The sequence below is a fragment of the Kogia breviceps genome, chromosome 11 (assembly GCF_026419965.1).
Source record: "Kogia breviceps isolate mKogBre1 chromosome 11, mKogBre1 haplotype 1, whole genome shotgun sequence".
Lineage (NCBI taxonomy): Eukaryota > Metazoa > Chordata > Mammalia > Artiodactyla > Physeteridae > Kogia > Kogia breviceps.
The window spans coordinates 57,656,493-57,683,071 of NC_081320.1; the positions used below are offsets into that span (position 1 = coordinate 57,656,493).

Here is a 26,579-nt window from a genome sequence, read left to right on the forward strand (position 1 = left end):
AGGCTTCAGTAGTTGCATCATGTGGGCTCAGTAGTTGTGGCAGGCGGGCTCTGGAACACAGGCTCAGTAGTTGTGGCGCACAGACTTAGTTGCTCTGCGGCATGTGGGATCTTCCTGAACCAGGGCTCGAACCCATGTCCCCTGCACTGGCAGGCGGATTCTTAACCACTGTGCCACCAGGGAAGTCCCAAGAACACTAACAATTTATCTTTTGATTATCTGAAAGAAATATGGCACGTTTGAGGAAGTATAAAGCACAAATGATAACCCTAAAAAAGAAGATGAAGAATGGCTATAATTATGATATTTATATTTAGATATTTCCAAATTTGAAGATCATATAAACATTCCTATGGACAGTTTCAAAATTAGAATGTATATCAAGTCTCATTAGGCATGTACTCAAGTGCTAAGTGGTGGAGATATATCTAGAACACCAAGATGGCACCATGATAATTAAAAGGGACTTCCTCAAAAAACTTATTATCAAAAATAAAAGCTTTAAAAATGTGTGTGCCCCTTGATGCAGAAACTTCATGATCAAGAATGCATCCCAAGGAAATATAGATACACATGACAATTTTCTTTGATGGTATTTAGTCAGTTTTATTTGTAATTAAAAAGAGAAAGAAAGAAAAACTAGAAATAACTCACATTTCCATCAATAAGTAATTGTTTACCTAAATTGTGCACACCCATACAAAGGGAGACTATTTTAATGATACGGGATAGGATGGGGGCCATTTAGTGCAGGAAGCAGGGGGAGGAGTATGGTGAACATTTCTACTTTCTTGTATTCTGGAAAATTCTCAGATAAATGAAGTTTATCTTAGAAATCTTTCAACTTGCCTTTCTGTTCTTCTCTCTCCTTTGGATTCTAAAATCCTCAAGCTAACTCAGTCACTATAACACCTCTGTGAGACTCATCTCTCCTAAACTGTTATGATTCTTCCCTTCCTTCACTAATAAATCCACAGAATCTCTCAAAGGATTCTGGGGTTTTGTATGGATTTTTTTTCATTACAATCACAACACGGCAGCAGTGCTGGGATTCTGATGAAGGGTTTGTGTTACTGTTTTCTAAGAAGAGATGATCTAGAAATTAAGTGTTTGAAGTCAGTGAGTGCCTGCAGTATTTTTCATAGAATCAGATCACATTTGTTCTGTGCACTAGCAGTAGCAAACAACTGATATTTTTAGTGGCAAATTGTCCCACTCCTACACTGGCAAGGCAAATCATATGCAGTTAAAAGTAGAAAAGGGCATCAAACACTTTGAGGCTGCTTGTTAATGGGTTTCCCTTTTTGCAAAGAACATGACTAATTACATCTGAGTATGTTTTCTCTTAATTGTTTAAAGCACTTTTACATCTCCTTCCATTGTATACTTATAATCACCTGTGCAGAAGGTAGGTGAGATACTATTGCACCCTTTTGCAAAATGATGAAACCAAGACACAAGGATTTATTTGTAGAGCAGTAATAGGTTGCAGGGTGGCTGACTCTGAGCTGGACATTTTCTCTTATAGATCACAAGCAGGAGCCCCCTCTAGCCAGTAAATTATTACTATAGAAGTGAGGTAAAATGTGAAACTATTCCCAGGGACTCAGCTTGGGCTTATAGTTTTGCAGTTCCATTAAAAAAAAAAATCAGAGCAGCTGTTTGTCTTTGATGGAGACAAAGAAATGGAAGATTTTCTATGCTGAGGTAATGATACATCTAGACCAGTGGTTTTTAACCAGGGGCAATTTTGCCCCCTCCCCTCAACCCTCCCCCAAGGATATCTGGCAATGCCTGGAGACATTTTTGATTGTCTTAACTGGGAGGGAGTATTACTGGCATCTCATGGGTAGCAGCTAGGCCTCCTGCTAAATATTCTACAAAGCACAGGACAGACCCCACAACAAAGAATTATCCTGTTCATAATGTCACCAGTGCTGAGACTTGAGGAACCCCGCTCTAGATGTCTCTCTGCCTTGGTTAATGGTGGTTGGCATGCTCTCAATTAGTCACATGTTCAGTCTCTGCCGTCAGAATTACATAAACTAATGATGGGCAAAACTTTTAAAAAGAGACTTCAATAATGTGTTCCCGTTCGGTCCCATATGGTTCTTCCTCTTAATTCTTCACCCCCTCTCTCAATCCTTGCTCCCCAGTTGTCATCCTCCCCACCTCCCCGGCTTAATTCATATTTCTGTGTTTCCCCCAGCCTTTTCCTCTTTCACATCAAACTGATGTGGTACCTCTCCACTCTGGCCCCTCTCACTTGCTCTCTGACTGAGCACACAGTCTGGCAGAGACTGGGTGATGGATGAAGTTGCAGGCCCTTGGAGGCACCACCAGGAATGCTGACTGGGCCTCTCTTGGGAACTGCCTATCTCAGAGCTTCTGCTATTAGTTTTGAAAGCCTGCCCAGAGTGCCTTAAAGAAAACCCACAGGCTAATTTTCCCAAAAGCAGAGTAAACTATGCTTCTCTTGAGAGGAGGACAAACAATTATATTCCACACTGCCCTACACATTGTAACTCTATTTGCTTAATATTAGTGAACTATTAGTCTCTGGACATTCAGATATTTTCAGCTTGCTCTTAGTGGCAGAATTGAATGTACTAAATAAGAGGAGCAATTAGAGTATTAGAGAGAGTTTCTGATTTGCGGGGAAGGAAGGAGGTAGAGAGGGCCAAATTATTTTGGTATTTTATTTTCCAAAAGAATGCTGACATGGATGAGAAGCATTATCCACATCTCAGTAATAAAGATTAGAACTACATATCTTAAGGAAGTGACTTCTTGAATGTGATTGGGCTAACCACGACTATTTTAATCAGTCTCATTAGGGTTGGCTCTGAACTAGGTAAAATGTGTCAGTTTCTTCAGCTGAATTTTCATCTAGCTCAGCAGTTCTCAAAGTGTGTCCCCCGTACCCCTGAAGCCTCGTGAGATGCTTTCAGAGAATCTGAAAGGTCCAAATTTTTCTCATAATGATATTAAGAAGTTATTTGCTTTTCTTTTTTCTGTACCACTCTCCTCACTCATTTTGCAAAGGAATGGTTATGAGAACCCCTGGTGCCTTGGCACAAGTCAAGCAGTGGCTTTCAAGTGTACTAGTTTCCAATGTCTTCCTCACCTCCATGCACTCGCAGTAAAAAGAAAATTCAGTTTCACTTAAAATTTTACTTAAGATCCTGTTGAAGCAGTAGACATTATTAATTTCTGTCAAATCTTGACCCTTGAATACCCATATTTTTAATATTCTGGTTGACAAAATGGGTAGTACACATAAAACACTGTGGATACATATTGAAGTACAGAAGTGCAGTAGCTGTCTTGAGAAAAAGCACTGCACAATTGTTTGAGTTGCAAGCTGAACTAGCCAATTTTTCCATGGAGCACCATGTTTACTTGGAAGAACTACTGAAATACAAACTATGGTTATTCAAACTTGGGTGTTTGGCAAAACGTTTCAAAAAAATAAATGAAGTGAACCTATTATTTCAAGTGAAAAAAAAACCCTAAAATATTTTCTAAAGTTAAAATTTGAGTTTTTAAGCAAAAATCAGAATTTTGGAAAACTTGTATCCACCACTGTGAGTTTGACAGTTTCTGAATTCTAAAAGACTTTTCTAATAAGATGAATGGTGATATTAATTAATGTGATTGTATAGTGTTGTATAAGGAAACGTGTCAACATTGGGAAGACCTGAATAAATCTTTGTACTGATATTTTTGATATAACCAATGAATAATGTTACCAAATCATGTATGGGTGGAAGATTCATTCAAAGTGCAAGACAGACCAATGGATTTTAATGTAGCAGAGTAGGAGAAGTTCATTGATGTGAACTTTTTGTTCACCAAAAAGCAATGAACCAAGTTTGTTGGTTTCAGATTCAGACTGCAAATAACCTTTACCACAACTTCCTGGGTTTTGGTGTAGTATCAAATAGTCACATTGACAATTATCTGAAAAGGCTATTAATATGCTCCTTCCTTTTCCAAATACATATCTATGTAAGGCCAAGTTTTCTTCATATACCTCAACCAAAACAACATGTTGCAACAGATGGAATGCAGAAGTAGATGTGAGAATCCAGCTGTCCTGTATTAAGCTAGACTTTAAAGACCTTTGTAAAATGTAAAATAGTATCTCTCTTCTCACTAATTATTCTTTGTTTTAGGGAAAAAATAGCTCTTTCTCACAAAACTTAGTTATGTTAACATGTAATGAATGGGTATATTCATATTATTTTTTTTTAGAATAAAAATGGTCTTATTTATTTTTAAAACCAAACAACTAGGAAAATATATCACAGTCTTGAAACAGCAAACAGACAGGCTATTTTATCAAGTCATAAGTTGGTAAAAACACTACAAGGTCCTTAATAAAATGATAAGGTGCCAAAACTGGGGCAAGAACAACACGTCGCAAAAGTGGTATTTGGTAACGGGGGGCCTGTCCCATTTTTTGCTCTAAAGGAGTCACAGCTTGCCCCTGAGTTGCTTACCTTTTCTCCTTTGACCTTCTTGTTGCCAAGGGATTGTTTCAACAAAGCTCTGTTATTACAGGGGCCAAAGTAGGCAATACTGGGTTTAGGCTTTCATTCTATTTTGTTTTATGAAAACCAGATTTTTCCAAAGCCAGTGCTTCATAACTCTCTTAATTAAGCAGCTAACAATTCTCTTTTGCTGTTCATTCCTGAATACTAGCATATAGCACAATCACAGTCCCCTTCCCCTTCAAGGGTGAGTGTCACTGCAAGATTGTCTTGTCACTTGACTGACTCTGCTGCAGACAGCCTCAGGGCTCATCATGGCTGCCAGTTAGAGGGAAGGTTTGCTTCCCCTACCATTGTGATAGTGCTTCTTATATTTTTATAGGGTCTCCAGGCTGAAAGATGTCATGTGTGAGAATTTTAAGAAATGTGCATCCACATTTTGATGGCCAGAAATGAATATCTGCAAGGACCCTTGCAAAGTTTTTATCCAAACTGCCTCTCCCAACTCTACATCTTAAATTACTTCATGCCCTTGTATATAAAACAAAAGCAAGCAAAACAAATCCCCAGAAGCCCCCTTTCCCCTTCTAAATTAGTGACCTCATGGAATTTGTTTTATATCCACTTTGTGGGAACTGTTGTAGTGATCCTTCTGGTAAACAGGAGGTTGGCAACAAACAGAAACACCTCTCCTCACACTCCACCAGATCATAAGCAGGTCAGATGAACCTGCCAGCCTGCTGGTATCTGTGTACTAAGAGAATCTGGTACCTTGGAGGGCTCTAGTTTGGTACAAGGGAGATTCCCTGTTGCCAGGATAAGCACTTGCCACGTGAAATTCAGGCTCATAAAAACTCTCCTGTGCTATCTATGACCCAAATTTTAGCACCAGTTTTTTTCACTTTCTAGGATTCAAACACAAAGGAACCAGTGTCCAGAGGCAAGTGACATAGGCCTTAAACTTGCTGCCATCCTTAATTTCCTCATTCATAAACTTTCCTTAGAAAACCCAAATACCCATTCCTCTTTTAAAATAGATTCCTGCCTTCAGCCCCGATGGCCAATAGCAGACATCTATTTCCCGATGGATGAGAGAGACTTCTTCATCTTCTTGGTCGTGGTTGGGATGAGGTTCATGCGGTCATCCACACACTTGGTCACACAGCTCTCCAGCTGCCGCTTCACCTGAAGCTCTTTACTCCCCGCATCTATTGAATCGTTGGCATTGTCGTTGCAATGCATAGTGCACTGGGCCAGGCTGTCCTGGAACTTCTCCAACTCTCTGGTCACCAGGGCCTGGGCTTGAGCCAGAGGTGCATGGCAGCGCTACTGCACTGGTGCACTTGCTTCATGGAGGCCTGGCTGTCCTCACAATAGCCGGCGCTGTACCGGTACATGAGGCCCTGCACCTTCCAGATGTTCTCTCTCTCCAGACTCTTCATCATAGAGTCCACCACCTCCTGTGCGCGGAGCTGCTGCAGCTCTGCCATGGCAACCCCGCGCTGCTCCCTGCCGCGCCGGCGCCCATGTGGACTCCCGCGCACTAGCCCCTATTAATATTATTTTAAAATAGGTATGTAAAGACTTTCTGTTTCAATTTATATTACAGTAAATGTTAATAGCTAAAATCCACATCACAAAGAGTGTAAAGGGGTCCTGAGAACAATGATTTGGGAACCACTGATCTAGAATACCATAAATTGCAGTATGGGCACTGCAAACGATCTCTTCAAAGCAAATATGGGCTATTTCCTTTCCTTATTTAAAACAATAATGATTACATTTGGATAGTGTTTTGTACTTTCCAGACTGCTTTTATATGCATCAATGAATTAATCTTTTGAATAATCTTATAGGTCAGGTATTGTTTTCTCCATGTTATTAAAAAGAAAAGAAAAGAAAAGAGGTCCAGAGCAATCAGGCAGCTTATCTTAGGTCAGAGAGACAGTAAGAGAATGAGATCTGACCTCAGATTTTCCAATTTTAAATTTCATCATATTTTTGAAATACTACCATATAGGTTCAGAAACTATTAGAAATTATTAGCATGTGAACAATTCAAATTATCATCAGTTTGAAAAAGGGGTTATTAAATTACTTTCAGGTGACCAATATTAAACTCAAATATATTTTCAAATCATATTGGGTTTGAGTTATGCTCTTTATGTTGACATGCAGATTATTTCAAATTCTGAATTAGTAATATCTAAATGAATGTTTTTTATAACCTCTTTATATCTGTTCATTGTATTAGATTTAACTATGAGAAACTGTCAATATTCTCTCATTTTTTGACATAAAAATGACAACTTCATGTGGCTCAACTTAATGCAATTTTGAAAACACAGAAGATTAATGAAATCTTTTAAATTAGGTTAAAAATTATATAAAAAGTTTGAAAAAGTATAGACTGAATTAAAAAACAGCCTATGTAAAAACCCCAACTCCTAGTACCATACCCCAGCATTCTGAGATAACTACTGCCAATAATTTCCTGCATATCGTTTTACAAATTGTCCATGGACACACAATCATACATATATCTGCTAAAACATATACACAAGTGGAATCATACTAAACAAACTACTCTGCAAATTGCTTTTTTTGCTTAATATGTTTGGATATCATTTCATTTGATTCATATACGTAGTTCTATTCCTTTTTTAAAGTTCTCTTAATCTATTGGAGGATGTACAATAATTGACTACTGAATTTTAAAAATATTGACAATAATAATATCCATATGGTAAAATGCACTAATCGTAAGGTTTATTTTCTGCATGTGTATGTACATTAATTTCTACATGTATATGTATACACAGTTACACAGTTACCTGTGTAACTGCCACCTATATCGAAGTATAGAATATTCCCAGCATTCTAGAAGACTCCACCAAGTTGATTTTCGGGAAGGAAGAAATTTTCCTCTATTTTTCTAGGTTCTTCTGACTGGTCTAAGAATTAAACTGACATGAGACATATTAACAGGAGAAAATCACACAGAAGTTTAATAACATGTTAACATGGGAGAGACCCAGAAAAACTGAGTAACTCTTCAAAATGTCTGAAGCCCTCATCTTAAATACCATCTTCAGCTAAGTTGGGAGTAGTGGTTTGGGACTTCAAGGGGGTGGAATGCAATTTATACGGAGATGGAAAAGCAAAAGTTTGGTAAATAAATGTTTGCTGGGCCATACAGAGACAATGGGACACAGAGAGAATTTTAACAAACAGACTTTGCTAGGTTCTTCCCTGTCTATACACCTAGTTCATATTATAGTTATCTGTGGTGATCGCTCCCGTCCTGGAACAGGGCCTCCATCTACATTCTTTAGGCAGTTAGGGGGAAGGTCAAAGTTTTCTTCCTGAGTCTTTTGGGCCTTGATTGTTTTCAGCTCAAAATAATCCACATACCAGAGAGACCTTTTGGGGTGGCAAATTTTGCTCCCCAGCTGTTCCCAGCCAATACCACCCCAACCCAGCCACCATTATTCTGATTTTTATCAACATAGTTTGATTTTGTCTGTTCTTAATCTTCATATAAATAGAATCATACTGTACGTTTTTGGTATGTGAGTGCCTGATTTCTTTTGCTCAACATCAGTTCTCTGAGATCAATCCACATTATTTTGTGTAGTAGTAGTTTGTTCCTTTTTATTGCTATATAGTCTTCCATTGCATGAATTTATCCATTCTACTGTTGATAGACATTTGGTTTTTTATTTTTAAAGTTTTAGATGTTATGAATAAAGCTTTCATGAGTATTCTTTACACGTCTTTTAGTGGACATATCCATTCATTTTATTTGGTATAGTTTACCAAATGATAGAATATACCAAATAAAATATTCCAATTTATTCTTTGATGATTTAGGAACTTTTGTGTTAACCTTTTAAATATTAATGATTATTGCAAAAGTGCTACAGATGGTCTAAACCTGGGATGACTCTGGAAGTTTCTTTTAAAAATAAATTTTTGGTATCATGTGTTTCTTACCATTTGACAGCTTAAATTAATGTTTTTAAATCAATATTTTACCTAATTCAGATCTTTTAAATAAAACATTATTTCCATAGCATATCATAAGTAAAACAAATAAAAATTGAGAGTACTACATCACTTCATTTTTACCAAAATGACACTCAATAGTAATTTTTAGCAAATTATTTTTTTGGTTTAATCTTTAAACAAACTACAACATTTAGAATAAACTTAACAAACTTATCTTACAACTTACAACAAACTAACAAACAAACTTAACATTTAGAACAATCTGACATTATCACCTGTTTCTAAACATAAACATGGTTCTGGTTATTCATTGCTTGAAACTACATTTATTAATAAGTTAATATTACTGGAAATAAGTTTATTAGTATGGTTTCTTTCTTTTGATTAAATACGAGTGACCAAAGTATATTTTTAAAATAAAGTATCACCTGTGGTAATTTATGGATGAGGAATTTTTAAAAACACTGGAAACCATACATTGTTCTCATGCTCTAGGTGTTTATATTAAATTGCCTACTTGACACCTCTGCTTCAACATCTGGAACTCAAAAGTTCTAAAATGGAATCCTGACTTCCCACCCCTTTCTAATGTACTTCTCTCCTCTCCCCACTTCCCACCTGTTCCTCTTCCAGTCTTCCTTACTTCAGAAAAAGGCTCACCCACTTACCCGTTGCTTAAGCCAGAATCCCAAGCTTTATTTCGGATTCCTTCCTCTTCTTACATTCCACCCATCAGGGAGTTCTGTCATTTCTCCCTCATAACCATCTCTTATTTGTTCTCTCCTTCCCCTCCTTAGTGCAACAGTAGCCCAAGCCACTAGCTTCTCTTGCCCAGACCTCCAAAATAGGCTCTTTTCTGGTGATGGTGGTTTCACTTTTTTTTTTTTTTTTTTTTGGTTGCGCCACGAGGCTTGCGGGCTCTTAGTTCCCCGACCAGGGATTGAACCTGGGCCCAGGCAGTGAAAGTGCTGAGTCTTAACCACTGGACCACCAGGGAATTCCCAGGTGATTTCACTTTTGACACCCTCTGTCTGTTCCCCACAGAGCAGTCAGAATAATTTCTAACAACATAAATCAATTTTATTCTCCTGCTTACAACTCTTACCATAACATCTGAAAAAGAAATTCAACTCATTACCATGGCCTACTAATCCAGAGTAATGTGGCATCTACTAACCTGTCCCACCCCATCTGGTACCATTAAGCTCTAGCTACATGGCCTCCTTTTAATTCCTTGAGCATGTCGTGCAAGCCCTTTCCCACCTCATCCCTTTTCACATGCAGTTTCCTCTCCTTAGGAGACTCCCTACCATCTCACATGGCCTGCTCCTTCTCAGCATTCCATTCTCAGCTTAACTCTAACCTCCTTGGAGTGGCCTTTCCTCATCACCTGATCTCAGTAGCCACTATCTTCTATTCTCCTCTATTTTTTAAGTAGCACTTACCCAAAATTGTAAATATATATGTATTTTCTTGTTTATTATCTTCTTTGCTGCATCAGTTAAGATTTGGTTCAACTGCCAACCAAAATACAGTGGCTGGAAAAGGTAGTGGTTCATTTTTCTCTCATATAGACAAAGTTTAGAGATAGGTAGATCAAGGTTAGTATGATAGCTCTTTTTTTTTTTTAACATCTTTACTTGAGTATAACTGTTTTACAATAGTGTTAGTTTCTGCTTTACAACAAAGTGAATCAGTTATACATATACATATGTTCCCATATCTCTTCCCTCTTGCGTCACCCTCCCTCCCACCCTCCCTATCCCACCCCTCTAGGTGGTCACAAAGCACAGAGGTGATCTCCCTGTGCTATGCGGCAGCTTCCCACCAGCTATCTAACTTACATTTGGTAGTGTGTATATGTCCCTGCCACTCTCTCACATCGTCACAGCTTACCCTTCCCCCTCCCCCTATCCTCAAGTCCATACTCTAGTAGGTCTGTGTTTTATTCCCGACCTACCACTAATCTCTTCATGACATTTTTTTCTTAGATTCCATATATATGTATTAGCATATGGTATTTGTTTTTCTCCTTCTGACTTACTTCACTCTGTATGACAGACTCCAGGTCTATCCACCTCATTACAAATAACTCAGTTTCATTTCTTTTTATGACTGAGTACTATTCCATTGTATATATGTGCCACATCTTCTTTATCCATTCATCTGTTGATGGACACTTAGGTTGCTTCCATGTCCTGGCTATCGTAAATAGAGCTGCAATAAACATTTTGGTACATGACTCTTTTTGAATTACGGTTTTCTCAGGGTATATGCCCAGTAGTGGGATTGCTGGGTCGTATGGTAGTTCTATTTGTAGTATTTTAAGGAACCTCCATACTGTTCTCCATAGTGGCTGTATCAATTTACATTCCCACCAGCAGTGCAAGAGTGTTCCCTTTTCTCCACACCCTCTCCAGCATTTATTGTTTCTAGAGTTTTTGATGATGGCCAATCTGACTGGTGTGAGATGATATCTCATTGTAGTTTTGATTTGCATTTCTCTAATGATTAATGATGTTGAGCATTCTTTCATGTGTTTGTTGGCAATCTGTATATCTTCTTTGGAGAAATGTCTATTTAGTTCTTCTGCCCATTTTTGGATTGGGTTGTTTGTTTTTTTGTTATTGAGCTGCCTGAGTTGCTTATAAATTTTGGAGATTAATCCTTTGTCAGTTGCTTCATTTGCAAATATTTTCTCCCATTCTGAGGGTTGTCTTTTGGTCTTGTTTATGGTATCCTTTGCTGTGCAAAAGCTTTTAAGTTTCATTAGATCCCATTTGTTTATTTTTGTTTTTATTTCCATTTCTCTAGGAGATGGGTCAAAAAGGATCTTGCTGTGATTTATGTCATAGAGTGTTCTGCCTATGTTTTCCTCTAAGAGTTTGATAGTGTCTGGCCTTACATTTAGGTCTTTAACCCATTTTGAGTTTATTTTTGTGTGTGGTGTTAGGGAGTGTTCTAATTTCATACTTTTACATGTAGCTGTCCAGTTTTCCCAGCACCACTTATTGAAGAGGCTGTCTTTTCTCCATTGTATATCCTTCCCTCCAGTATGATAGCTCTTGATCCTAAAAGATCTAGGTTCCTTCTCTCTAACTGCTCCACCGAATTCATCATGTGGCTTCCACCTCACAGTTCAAAGTGGTTGCTCAAGCTCCAGACATCATGCTTTTATTTCCTCCATCAGGAATCAGGAAGGTAAATGTGGTCTTTATGCAAGGTGGGGGAGGTTATAAACACAGTTAAAAGTCATGAGTTCTTTAATGTTGGTTCAAGCAAAGATTAGCAATTGGTGTTAAAAACTATTTTAGGTAAATGGCTGATGAGAAAAGAACCTCCATAAAGTGCCCCCCAAAACTCTACACAGATTTCTTTTTGTCCATGAGGAGAAAAAAGTAGCTTTATAGTGGAGGAGTCAGGCCGTCATCAGTTTAACCCAGTACCGTAGTCAAATATGCTGTGCCTCTTGATGTGACTGAAGTACACAGTACCACCTGTGATGTAATCTTGCCAAAAATTTTGAGTCTAATTGGACCTTTTGTTGTAACTTCTAGTTTTACAGGAACTACAAGGAAAAGAGAAATGAACTAAATGATACCCTGAGGAAGCAATCAGACAGATTGAGGAATTGGAACAATTGTCACTGTCTCTGTCTCTTTAATATTTCAGTATCATGAATATAGGGACTAATTTATTTTAAGAAGACTGAGGGAACATAACAACTAGATGTGATGTGCCGTCCTCAATTGGATCCTGGTTTGGACTAACCAGCTATAAATGGCATTGTGTAGACAACTGGAGAAATGTCAATGTGGGTGGGTATTAAGATATGACATACTGTTAAGGAATTATTAATAATCAGCTGTGATTATGTTATTTTGGCTATGTAGGAAAATGTTCTCAATTTAAAGGATGCATATTAAAATTCAGGGGAAGAATGATGACTGCTATTTACTTAAAATTCTTCAGCATAACAAATTGGGGGTCTATTTCTCAAGAAGAAGGGGATAATGGATACTGGGGGCCAACAAGAAGTCCACCACTAGACTGTAAGCTGTATGAGGGCAGGGACTATGCCTGTTTTGCTTCCCACTCCATAACCACTGTGTAATGCGGGGCCCAGCATGGAATAGGCCCTTCAGATATATTTGTTAAATGAAGGAATAAATGAGTATGGGAAAGAAATGCAGAAATTACCCATGACTTCCACTAACACTGAAAATTCAGCAGACATCGTTTAAGAGATCATGGTACTTGAAAAATAAGTACAACTGAAACATAACCATGTGCTATAATTGTAATTAAAAAGATAAGAAAAACTATACAACTTCAAAAAAAAAACCCCAAAAATCCCAAAAGGTAGAAAACATTAAAATGGTAAAATAATAATGAGCAGGATACTATTATTAATTTTATTGCCCTGTACCTATTTCTTTCAGAGTCCAGGACATTGAACTGGCATTTTGTAATAAAAGAAAAATAACCAAATATGAAAAACAAACTTCCATGTGTTTTTCAGGAGATTGTTAGAAATTCAAGTAGATATTTTTCTTCTCCTTACTCCTCACCTTCTCTCTTCTTCCTAGTCCTGCAATAGTAAGATAGCCAGACACCCACTGAAACAGAGCAAGACCCTGTGGGGCCTTCCCAGGGACAGACGCCCTGTGTCCCCTAGTTTGTAAAAAAAACTTTAGCCTCCTAGGCCTTCCCTGAATTCCAAAGAGCAAATTTAATCAGAGGAGTGAAAAAAACAAACAAAAAATCCCCTAAAACACCTGCAGAAACAAAGGAAAACAGTCAAGCAAGACAAAATAATAATAGTTCAGCCATAAAACAAAGTCAAGGACCTTTAGTTCCTCCTCAGGGGCTATAGATAACATCCTGAGCCATACCCTTGAGTTGTTTTGCAGATAGTAAAACTCCCACCAGATAGAAGAAGCTAAGTGCATGATGACCATGAGCATGTAGCCCCCAGATGTTGGAGCCTGAGGATTGATAACACGGACCCCTGTAACATAACCCTGTTACCTCACCATCAACCAATCAGAAGAATGTCCACAAGCTGATCAGTCAGCCCTCGACCCTCTTCCTCACCTTGCCTTTAAAAATCCTTCCCTGAGAGCCATTCGGGAGTTTTGAGCAGTAGCTATCCACGTGCCTTGCTTGGCCTTGCAATAAACACTGTACTTTCCTTCACCATAATCTGATGTCAGTAGATTGGCTGTATTGTGCTTTGGGCTGGTGGACCCAAATTTGGTTCGGTAACACCATTTGCTGGCTGTAGCTCCTACTGATTAGCCGACCACAGTCCAGGAGAGTTTTCTCCTTTCTGGCATCTTGAATTGAAAAGTAATAATTAAATTTTTACTATATGTATGAAGTTATTTTTTAAAAAAGAAAAAAATGGATTAAGTCTAAATCATAGATCTTATTCTCAGGGGGCCAGGATCGACACAGGTAAAACAAAAGTAAAAAATGCCAAGAATACCTTATTTTTCCCTCATGCTTTACATTTACAAAGAGCTTTGAAAACAAAATTTCATTTATTCCTGAAATGATACCTTGCTGCAGACTGAATAACAAGAGATTAATTGACTTGCTCAAGGTCCTCTCTGTAGTTAGAAATCTGGTATCAGAAGCCTTGTTTTCTGACTCTGTCCCACGTCCCTTATGTATGGCACTACCTTCTGAAAGCCAAAACTTAAGACCAGCACTGCATTTTTGACTCTGTAGTGTGCCCAGGACAACTAACTGAGCTACCTTATGATTGAAGTACATTTTGACTTAGAGATGATTTCTAAAGCTTTCTGTCCTTTCTGTGGGATTTTTTCCCCCCATTTTTCTTAGCAACCAAGAAGCACCACTTTATTTTCCCTGTTCTCCTGGCTGAGCTCCTGCAGCTGCACCCAATGTGATCATCCAGAGAGAAAGAAAACCTCCAACTACCATGAATCGTGCTTAACCCAATAAGAGAACATTGTGGATTCTACTAGGAGAACTTCAGATAAAATTTCCTCCACACAGCAAAGCTGTGAAATGCATGCCAGCTGAAAGTGGCTGGTAGCTGGCATGTATACCATAGTAATCCCTTAGGAGTAAAAAAGAATCTGTGATTTTGAGTGGTGCATTTAACATTATCACCACCTACACATTCAGTTAAAAGCTGTTCATGGCTGAAGAGAAACCCCTGATTCCCTCCCACGTCATATCTCAGCTTCGTTTTGGTGTGAGCTGTGGGCGGCTTCATCAAGAATGTTTGTACCCTTTACCCAGAGCAAACATTCCCATAGTGCAACACTTGTAGGTTCCATAAAATAGAAAATCAATTTAGTAATATTTAATAATAAGTAAGTAATAAAAATACAATAAATCAAAAAATATCTTCCCTGACTTTCCCCTCTCCTTTATCCCCCGTATATCACTAATCAGTCCCCGAGGTCTCTCCATTTTTTTTAAGTCCCTCATATATATTATTTATTTCCACTCTACCACCCTTGTTTAAATTCTTTTCATCTTTAGTACTACAAAAAACACAATGAAATACTCTTATTACCCATTTTCCCTTCACTTTCTCCAAGTTATTCTTTTCATGTTCCAAATAGTTTTATTGAATCAAGTTCTTTTCCAGAGCAAACATACAATGACTTGTAAAGCCTTACCTACTCTGACATTCCACGTCCTCTAGAATATGGTCTCCCCTTACCTATGTGACCTTATCTTGCTTTCCTGATAATAATTATTATTTCCTAACAACAATAATAATTGCTATTAATTGAGTACCCAAATCGCAGACTGTGTTATGTGCTGTCCCTATTCAATTTGCTAACGCAAACTCTTGCTCCAGCTAGTTCTGTGTCCTTATGTTTCCCACGTAGGCTTTGCTCTTTTCTATAGTGTGCTCTATTTCTATATCTTCTATGTCCCCAAATTCTACTAAGATGTTTAATACCACCGTATGATTATCTAGTCATTTCAGGTATGTAAATTTACCTCCTGTAAGTTGTCATATATTGGCAGCCATGGATGGGCTTAAAAGGGTGCATGAACCATTTAAGAGAGTATGTTTTGCATTTGTGCATTTTTCCTAGGTCAGAAGATCTCATAGCATCCCAAAGAGGTCCATTGAGTGGGTTGAGTTACTCTCTGGATACCAAGCCATACTGTCAGTCATTCCTACTTAAACATAGGAAATATATATCTTATTGCATACCCTATGATCCTCCACTGTAAAAAAAACTTCTAGCTTAGGTGCATGGGCCTGAGTTTTAAAATTCTGATCTGTTTTTTCACTCTGTATTAAATGAGGTGTCCTGAATTTTGAGGTGGAAAATACTATCACTATATGCAGAGCTTATTTCAACAATAACTTTAAATATTTTTGAATAGGTAATACAGTTACACAATTTGAAGGTCAAAACTGCATAAAAAGGATAACCAGAGAAGTCTCACTCCTACCTGCCTTTTACAGATAACGATCATCAAAAAAGATTTTAATACCATAGATAATACAATAATGTCTGTAGCTACATTCATCAACACTCTTTTGTTTGCAAGTAACAGAAATTTATTTCCTACCAGTGTAAACAACAACAAAAAAGAAATTTCTTTAAAGAATGGAGTATCTCAAGGAAGGCAGAGAGTACAGCCAGCTTTCAGGAAGGATTAGAACCAGGAGTTGGGAATCCATCAAGAACACAAGCAGCTAGGGCTTCCCTGGTGGCGCAGTGGTTGAGAGTCCGCCTGCCGATTCAGGGGACGTGGGTTCGTGCCCCGGTCCGGGAAGATCCCACATGCCATGGAGCAGCTAGGCCCGTGAGCCATGGCCGTTGAGCCTGAGCGTCTGGAGCCTGTGCTCCGCAGCAGGAGAGGCCACAACAGTGAGAGGCCCGCGTACTGCAAAAAAACAAACAAAAGAACACAAGCAGCCAATTTTTGTGTGACTAACTGTGCTCATTGGCTTCAGTTCTCTCTCTTTCCAACTTGACTTGGTTGCTTTGGCTGCATAAGGCCAAACATAGCTACCCCCTTTCTCCTGAGTATACTCACCCTCAGTTCAGGTGACCAGCCCAGCTTCTTATCTCTCAGGGCTAATTCTCAGAGGCAGACAGAGAGACAGAGACAGAGAGATTGAGGTGCTGTTTGGCCTGACTAGAGTCATATGTGCATCCTTGGTTGATCAGCTCTGGACAGGCGAGCAGGGAAACAATACAAACATAGATGCCAGGGATTAAGCCCTGTGTAGGGAAGTTAAAGCAAAGGGGTGTGGACCAGCCTAATATCCCCCAAAGTGCTTACTAAAGCAGTCTTGGTCAACTAGTTTTTAATTTTCATGGCCCTGAGGCCACCTTTGGTTCAGATAGGTACCCAGTGCTGATGATGTCTTTTCGTTTTGGCAGGAAACAACCCAGAGTATGAGTAGCATACTCTCCTGAGACCTGAAGGACTGCTTATCCTAATTTGTTTGTTTGTTTGTTTGTTTGTTTTGGCCACACCATGCGGCTTGCAGAATCTCAGTTTTCTGACCAGGGATTGAACCTGGGCCATGGCAGTGAAACCCCAGACTGCTAACCACTAGACCACCAGGGAACTCCCCTGCTTATCCTATTTTTATTTAAAGTTTCCCTGGGTTAATTCTCACACTAGCTGTTGCTTATATTATCACCTCTGGTTACCTCCTGGATGTCTCCTAGTCAGGAACAAGGACCACTGCCTGATCACCAGTTATAACAGTGCAGAGTAATATGTCGCTCATCTCAGATCCTTCCTTCCATCCATCTCTGTTTTGAAGAAGGTGGGGGTGAATGCCACTAAGAAAGACAGGTATTGCCTAAGTAACAAGGCCACATTTTAATACATAAGGAATATGGCTCTAAAGTACTTACATGTCATAATGGTGCTAAATGAACTTCACGGATGTTATTTCTTCTCAATGCTTTTCTTATCTATGAGCTCAGCATGGTATTAGTAGAAGCTATTCGAGAAAAGCAAAAGAGATACTGTCTTTTTAGGTGAGATTTTCCAGCAGAACAAATGTTAGCAGTCTTCCATCCATCTTTCTTTCTTTACATCCTTCCTTCCTTCTAAATATAGCAGCATCTTCTCAGAACTTCCCAGGACTTGTACTGTCTGAAATTCTTATTTCACTGCATAAAATATCCTACATAATGTTTATGAATAAAAATTAAACTGCATAGTGTACTTCCGTGTGCTCTTATAAGTATTTTATGATTACTCAACTAATCCTTGAAACCAGTCTTTGAGGTGGCCACGATTATTATCCCTATTTTACAGATGAGGAACGAGGCACAGAGAAAATAATTGTTCAAAATCACACACCTAGTAAGTGGGACTGTCAGGATTTAAACCTAAGACGTTTGGCTCTAGAATCTACGCTTGTAACCCCTACCTTCACTATCTCAGAGTGAAGGGGATTCTTCAAAACAGTGATTGTCAAACTGTTTAACACGTTTTAGAATATATTCTGGAGGCATACTTAACAGGAATGACAAATCTGCCGATGCAGTTCATTTGTGAGGCCGCAGAATGAAGTGTGTCTGAACTGGTCTGGTTGTCGTTTACCTCTCTAGTCATTTCTTTAGGACTTACCTTTGGCAAATGCCACCTTTCTCACAAGCTTTACCTTTGGAAACTTTGTGAATAAAAAAATTTTTGAGAGCATGCTAGCTCCAAATCGACATAATATTTTCCCTTCCAAGTTGTTATTATTTGTAATAACATTGCTCACTTGAATGCTTCTCTTCTCCTAGGTGATGGTCACTTGTACTGGCTCTAACAGCAGAGCTCTGCTTGGAAGTGGCAAGAGAGATGAAAGTCAAATTGATAACTAAGCTTGGTGAGACTTGAGAATGGAATAGGACAAGATGGGTTATTGCTTTGGAGAGGTTTTGATCTAAATATGGAGAGTGATTATAACTGTTTATAAAGCTTTGGAGAATCAGTATGACCCTATAAAGACAACAGGCAGGAATGCCATGCTTGAATCATAATCTACAAGCTAAGACCCTACAAGGCTCATGACTCCCTAAATATGTTCTCAGAGAGATTTCCAATAAAATCATATACACATACATAATGACTGACATATCGAGTTAGGGCACATTTGAGATTAGTGAGGAGGAATACAAATTCAGATTGGATGACAGAGCTGTATGCTTTTCTCCAGCCACTTTAAGTTATGATGGTACAAGAATAGAGAAAGCAGGTTTGCAATTAACTGAGCTTGTGGTTTCACCAAGCTAGATAGGGGAAGGGAGTTGAGAGAGTCTTTGCTATTCTCAACTATTTGTTCTTCTATGTAAATTTTCAAAGTACCTTGTCAAGTTTCATGAAAAAGTCTTGTGATTTTGATTTGAACTTCCTTGACCATACTAATCAGTTTGGGACTAATTGCCTCCTTTATGATACTGAATCTTCTTCTAACTCTTCATATCTTTGTCTCTATAATATCTTTTTTTTTTTTTTTTTTTTTTTTTTTTTTTTTTTTTTGCGGTATGCGGGCCTCTCACTGTTGTGGCCTCTCCCGTTGCGGAGCACAGGCTCCGGACGCACAGGCTCAGCGGCCATGGCTCACGGGCTTAGTTGCTCCGCGGCATGTGGGATCTTCCCGGACCAGGGCACGAACCCATGTCTCCTGCATCGGCAGGCGGATTCTCAACCACTGCGCCACCAGGGAAGCCCTCTATAATATCTTTTAATGAAGTTTTAAATTTTTCTCCAAAAAAATAAATAAATAAAAGAAATCACATGTACTAAATCTAGCAAAAAAGGACATGAAGAAAAATTGTCTATCACTTCCTTGTTTGGTATTTTCATAGTTAAAGCTGTTTATGAAAAATTTCCATCTAGGTTTCATCATAAAATTATGAAATAAATTATTACTGTCTCAAATTCTTCCTTTGAGACTCAGATGGTTTAGTAATAACAAATGCTGTAACTTGGCTGCAGATTTAGAAATAGTTCTCTTGTAGCTGTTTTCTGAGTTTTTATCCTTTGAGTAGGCTGTCTTGCCTCTCTCAGAGATATTGTGTTATATCTCCCTTGGAAAAATACACCTCCCCTCCCCTCCCTTCCCTTCCCTTTTTCCTTTGCTTTCCTTCCCCTCCATCCCCTCCCCTCCCCTCCCCTCCTCTCCCCTCCCCTTCCCTCCCCTCCCCTCCCCTTTCCTTTTCTTTCCTTTCCTTTTCAGCTTAGTTCCCTTACATAACACAAAATTTAGAAAGGCAATGTCTTCAAGAGCCTGTGTAAAGGTTATAAGGCATCATGCATTATTTTAATTAATTACTCAAATTCACACTGATTATATTAGATTTTTTGAAATCCAATAATTTGACTAAAATGAGGGTTCTCTTTTTGTGTGTGCACATCTGCATGCATGTAAAATTTGACTATGTTTGTATGAATTTCCTAAGGCTGCCATAACAAAATACCACAAACTGGGTGGTTTAAAGAAACAGAAATGTATTCTCTCACACTTTTGGAGGCTAGATGTAGGAAATCAATGTGTTGACTGGGCCTTGCTCCCTCCAAAGCCTCTAGGATCCTTTCTTGCCTCTTCCAGATTCTGGAAGCCTTGGTGTTCCTTGGCTCGTGGCAGTATGACTCCAATTTCTGCCCTATCTTCACATGGCTGTCTTCCCTATGTGTCTCTGTCTTCTACTTTTCTTAAAAGGATCCCAATCATATTGGATTAAGGGCCCACCCTACTCCATTATGACCTCATCTTCACTAACTACATCTGTGATGACCCTATTTTCAAATAAGGTCACATTCTGGGGTACTGGGGTTAGGACTTTAACATATCTTTGGGGAGGACACAATTCAACCCACAGAAATATCTAGTTACTAAGAAATCCCTTGTAAGCTTTTTAGGAATATAGGCATATTAATTTAAAAATGTAACTTTACCTTTGTTATTTGAAATAGAGAAACAAAACAAATGAAGGAATGTACTATTAAAATCTGCAGTGATAAAATTTTGCATGTCATCCAGGCTTTTATGGGAACTTCATTTTCTACTTCAGCAAAAGCTTGGAAGGCAATATTTTTTATATTTTTGATTAAGATATTTGGCTGAATCACTGAATTTAATATAGTTTTCTTGAATGTATTTCCAAGCCTGTTCAACTTTCTACATAGTTTTCATATTTGCTTTTAGAAATGAGAAAGATAAAGTTAGAAGAGCAGCTCATCTAAGTTAAACACACCATGTGACTATCCTCTTTCTTTTTTTTTTCTTACTTTGAAATGCATAAAAGGAAACTATCTTCTTTCAAGAAAGGCTGTAAAGAATCTTGTTACATTTATAAAGACTTCCAAATGCTGTAATAAATCTGCCGGCATCATCTTTAATTCAGAGCATTGTTGCAACTCTCCTACTGTAAAATACATCTTTCTGAGCTGCTTATCCCAATATTTGATGTTGGCACTAGAGAGAAATTAAAGGCTAAAAATAAACAATAAAAAATGATCTTGAAGGTAGATCAGAGTGAGAGTCATTAGGTCTAACTCCCTGATTCACAGATGAGGATATTGAAGCCCAGAGGCTCCTGAAGGTCACCAAGCTGGGGATCTAGAATCTTGCTCTACTGAATCACATCGTATTTTCTTCCATATCTTATTCAAAACTTGTACAAAAGGCGAAGAATAGTTGGCACTGAGTTGTACACTTTAAATGCATGAATTGTATGGTATGAAAATTATACCTCAATAAAGCTGTTTAAAAAAAGATTAATGGCTGGGTTTCAGAGGTTCAGCAATGAACGTGCAATACGCTTAGGAAACATTCATTTTAAATAATAGTTTCTTTTTAAAAAATTGCACAGTACATAGTCACCTGAAAACAGCAACTAGCCCCAATTCTAAGATCTAAATAACAACTTAAGCTAGACTTTTTTTTTTTTTGTGGTACTCGGGCCTCTCACCGTTGTGGAGCACAGGCTCCGGACGCGCAGGCTCAGCGGCCATGGCTCACGGGCCCAGCCGCTCCGCGGCATGTGGTATCTTCCCGGGCTGGGGCACGAACCCGTGTCTGCTGCATCGGCAGGCGGACTCTTCAACCACTGCGCCACCAGGGAAGCCCTTGGATTTAGTTTTATTTACAGCACTATCAATTTCATAGAGATAGAAGGTGATTTAGAGAAGGAAAATTGTTTAAGAAATAGTCTTAAAACATTGATTGACACCCAGAAAAGTCTGCACACATTTATAAGGTTAAGTTAAAATGTGAACTCTTAAATAATGCTCTTGTCATGGAGCTTGAAGTACCGTACTGCAAGTTCACCTTTCCAGAGGACAAATTAGGTTAACAGGAAACGTCGTGTTTTTTCTGTTCTTTCTTTCTGGAACTCTTATTAGTGAGTCACAGGCCTCCCAAATTTATCTTCTAGCTTTTTCATCTTTTGTCTTCTGTATTACATCTTTGTCTTTCTTAAGAAAAATAATCAGCTTTACTGAGATATAATTTTTATCCAACGAAGTTCACTCATTTTAATCATATAGTTCAATGAGTTTTGACAACGTATATAGTCGTGTAACCATCAACACTATCACTCCAAGTAGTTCCCTGTACCCTCTGCAATCACTCCCTCCCCTTCCCCTCCCCCTCCCCTCCCCTCCCCCTCCCCCTGGTGGTCTTGCCTTTTTAAGAATCACATAAACAGAATCATAGGGTATGGAGGCTTTTGTGTCTTGCTTGTTTCATTAATATAATCCTTTTGAGTTTCCTCCATGCTGTGTATATCAGTAGTTTATTCCTTTTCATTGCCGAGTAGGATTCCAAAGCCACTATATGTTTATCCATTCATTAGTTGATGGACGTTTGGGTTGTTTCCAGTTTTCATTTCTCCTGGATATTTATCCAGGAGTAAAACTCAGCAGTAAAACTGCTGAGTCATACCATTAGGTATGTTTAACTTTGTAAGTAATTACCAAATGATTTTCCAAATTGGTGGTACCATTTTATACTTGCAAGAACATTCATTATGTATTCTTGCCAAATTTTTTTTTTTTTTTTTTTTTTTTTTTTTTTTTTTGCGGTATGCGGGCCTCTCACTGTTGTGGCCTCTCCCGTTGCGGAGCACAGGCTCCGGACGCGCAGGCCTAGCGGCCATGGCTCACGGGCCCAGCCGCTCCGCGGCACGTGGGATCCTCCCGGACCGGGGCACGAACCCGTGACCCCTGCATCGGCAGGCGGATTCTCAACCACTGCGCCACCAGGGAAGCCCTCTTGCCAAATTTTATAGCTTTAACTGTTCTATTTATGTCCATGATTCATTTTGAACTAATTTTTTTATTATGATGTGAGATAAGGATCAAAGGGTGTGTGTGTGTGTGTGTGTGTGTGTGTGTGTGTGTGTGTGTGTTTGCATATGGATGTCCAATTTTTCCAGCACAATTTGTTGAAAAGGCTATGCTTTCCCCACTGAAATACTTTGACACCAGTGTAAAAACCTGACTATATATATGTGGGTCTATGAGTCTATTTCTGGACTCTATTCTGTTCCACTGATCTACTCGTCCATTTTTATGCCAGTACTACACTGTCTTAATTATTGTAGCTTTATTATAAATCTTGAAGTCAAGTTGAAGTCCTTCTAGTTTCTTTAATTTCTCTAGCAATGTTTGTAGTGTAATGGTCTTGGGCATATTTTGTTAAATCCATCCTTAAATATTTCATGTTTTCTGAGGCTATTGTAAATGGTGTTGCTTTTTTAAAAAAGAAAACACTTCAATTTCCATTTGTTTGTTACTAATACATCTTTTCGTTCTCTTTTCTATTTCCCTGGGAAGTTTTACAAATGTACCTTCCAACACTTTAATTTTTTAAAGTTGCAATTAAAATCTTTTTGATGTAGTAAAATGAAATTTACCATTATAACCACTTTTAAGTGAGCAGTTCAGTGGCATTAAATGCATTCACATTGCTGTGCAACTATCACCACTATCCATCTCCAGAACTTCTTCATCATCCCATAATGAAACTCTGTATATACCAAATACTCTCAAAATACTAACTCCCCATTTCCACCTTCCCTTAGCCCTGGTACCCACTGTTTTACTTTCTGTCTCTATGTGTTTGACTATTCTAGGTACCTCATATAAGTGGAATAATACATTACTTGTCCCTTTGTGTCTGGTTTATTTCACTTAGTCTTCAAGGTTCAACCATGTTGAACATGTATCATGTTGAGCATGTATCAGAATTCCATTCCTTTTTAAGGCTGAATAGTATTCCATTGTATGTATATATCACATTTTGTTTTTCCATTCATTCATTCATTAATAGACCCTGGGTTGTTTCTACCTTTTGGCTATTGTAAATAATGCTGCTATGAACATGAAATTGGTTTTAATTTGTGAACTCACTCATGTTCTTTGATTTTTTTTCATTCTTGTTATTTCTGTTTTTTGTTTTATGGAGTGATATATTCTGTTATCTCCCTGTAAATATTAAAGTTTCTATGATGTTTTCTTCTGTTTTCTGTATGCCTCTGTTCCCTCAAGTTTCTTTTTCTATTTATTTTCATTTTTAGCTTCCATGCAAGACTTTTGTGAAATGACTGGTGGCTCTTGTGTTTCGTTTTATGTTTAAGAGTAGAGAATTTTAAAAAATGGATGGAAGCTATGTGGGGAGAAGGGGGCAGGTGGAGCTCATCAGGTCTTTTTACTGGGGTACTCCAAATGCCAATACTTTGAGAAATTTTCACTGGAACCATTTTGTCTCTCCACAAATGAGTTCTCTAATTTCCTTTCTGGAGGAGAATGAGGTATAGGGGACAGCAGGGGCTGGGGGAGCAGTGATGGTGGGGCAGTGGTGACATGTTTAAGCCTTGCTGCAGGCTTTCTGGGTGTAGGAAAGGGACAAAGGGGCTGAGGATTCCTCTCTTACTTAATCCACTTGTTTTCAATACTAGCACCTCCAAGGGCTGAGCATATCAAGGATTCTATGGCACAAAATGTCTTACTTCTAGTTGATATTGCCCCTTGAGAGGTGTTTAGGTTATAACTTCACAGTCTGCTAAATCAGGTACTGCTCCTCAGTCTGCTTTGTTTTCCAAAAATGTGTTGAAATATTTTATACACTGTTGTCTCCTCTGTTATTCTCTTTGTCTTTGTTGGTTAATACCATTTTTATTGCTTTACTGACATTTTAATGGGGTTTTAGGAGGGAGAGGAAATGAACACATGACACACCATATCTAACTCATTAGAGTAAATAGTATTTATCATTTCATAAGTGATTTATGACATTACTTTTACCACCTGACAGGAAAAATTTCCACTCCGGACAATAAATGAAACTCAGATAAAATGGAAATAATAGATCATAATAAGTGTGTAGTGATAAAAGGAAAATGAATTTCAAAAAAGACACTTCAGGGCAATATACTATAGCATTTGTGGTGATGAATGTGTTCCTCAGTTCTCGGGAAAGTAGAAAAAATGTTGAATATGAGCAATATAGATCTGTTGATTAAAAAAAATCATATACCTCATAAATATAAGTAATATATAAAAGAATCATTTATTGTTTAATTTTGTAATTTATAGAGTTTGCTTAATCTCTTATTGCCTTTATTTCAGCCATTTCCTTCTCTTCAGCATCTTCATTAGTGGCTGGTTAGTTACAGAAAGAGGCAAAAGTCTACCAGGTAATTCTACCACCTGTTATTGGCTAAGCGGCTGGAGTTACCAGTTTAATGAGGGTTTAAGAATTATCTGTGGCTTAAATTATTGGTGCTGTCCCTATTGCTATAGATTACTTAGTGCTGAATAGAATTATACTTGTCACTTACTGGAATATCATTTTGAGTTCTGAGTTTAAGGTAAATGGAGAAAACAAAATGCGCGCCTATTTAAAAACCGGACCTATTGGAGTTTTTTGTTTTGTTTCGATTTGTATTGTCTAGGAAAAGAAAAGGATCCGTGGAAATAACATTGTTCAAATACGTCCAGAGATACTTCATGTTGATCTTTCCCAGGGCTCTATTCTAGGCCTTTTTCTTCCATGGGCAGTAGACAGTATCCACCAACCTGCTTGGACATCCTCTCCTTTATCCCACCATTTTTCCTCAATATTTACCCATGAAACCTAACCAACAGGTTTAGCTACCTGCTCTCCAGACTAGAACTAAGCTCCAGCCCTAGTTTTCCAGCTGTCTCCTGATTATTTCTACTACTCCAATGTTCTTCAAGCAACTCAAGTTCAGTGTATCTAAAAACTTAGGTCATTATATTCTCCCCAGCATTACTCACCCATTCTGTGCTCCTCTCCTGACTTCTTTTCTTTAATAACGGCAGTACCAATTTACCTTGTCACCTAAACTTAAACCTTAGAATCAGCTTTTCTTTCTTCAGCCTCTCCATCCTATTAGTCACGAAATTCTATGAATTCAACTTAAATGTTTTTCAAATTTATCTTCTCCTATTTCCTATGCTATTAGTTTAGGCTCTCATCAACTTCTGCCTGAACTATAAGCAATAGTTATGTTTCACTTAAACCAGTCTGTCTGTCTCCCTCTCTCTATTATATATTGATACATATAATATATATTCATATACATATGTATATGCATACATACATACACACATATATGAATGTGTATACACACATATGTATATATACCTATATATTCTTATGTAAAATAGACTATATTTTCCTTGATGTTAGGAAATGTGTTAGATGCTCAATAGATTTTAGTTGAAGAAATGAATAATGTTTATTTTAAAGATAGTGATCACCTGGTTTCTATTTCCATTCACAATAAAATAACAACATTTATACCTCAATGTTTAGGTATTAGGAAGAGTGGGATACCTACTAGAATGAGTTATTTATAACCCAGATAATTTTGTAAACTCTTCTTTGTAGTTCTTTTTTTCTCATGAGGACAGATTTTCTTTTATTTCTCTACGATGGTTTAGGAATTTCTTTGCTTGGATTTGTGATGCTTAGAACAACTGATCAAAAATAGTTTTTTTGCTAGATCAAAATAAATATCACCAGAGAAATGATGCATATTAAACTAGGAAGGAAATGCAGTATTAACA

At 38.1% G+C, this 26,579-nt stretch overlaps 1 protein-coding gene and 1 pseudogene across 1 annotated transcript in view; both read right to left on the bottom strand.

The window, feature by feature from the left end:
• RPS27A (ribosomal protein S27a) overlaps positions 1-26,579 on the bottom strand; it is a 394,104-nt gene that overhangs the window by 157,716 nt on the left and 209,809 nt on the right. The window lies entirely within an intron of this gene.
• On the bottom strand, positions 5,571-5,986 carry LOC131765393 (protein FAM136A pseudogene; annotated as a pseudogene).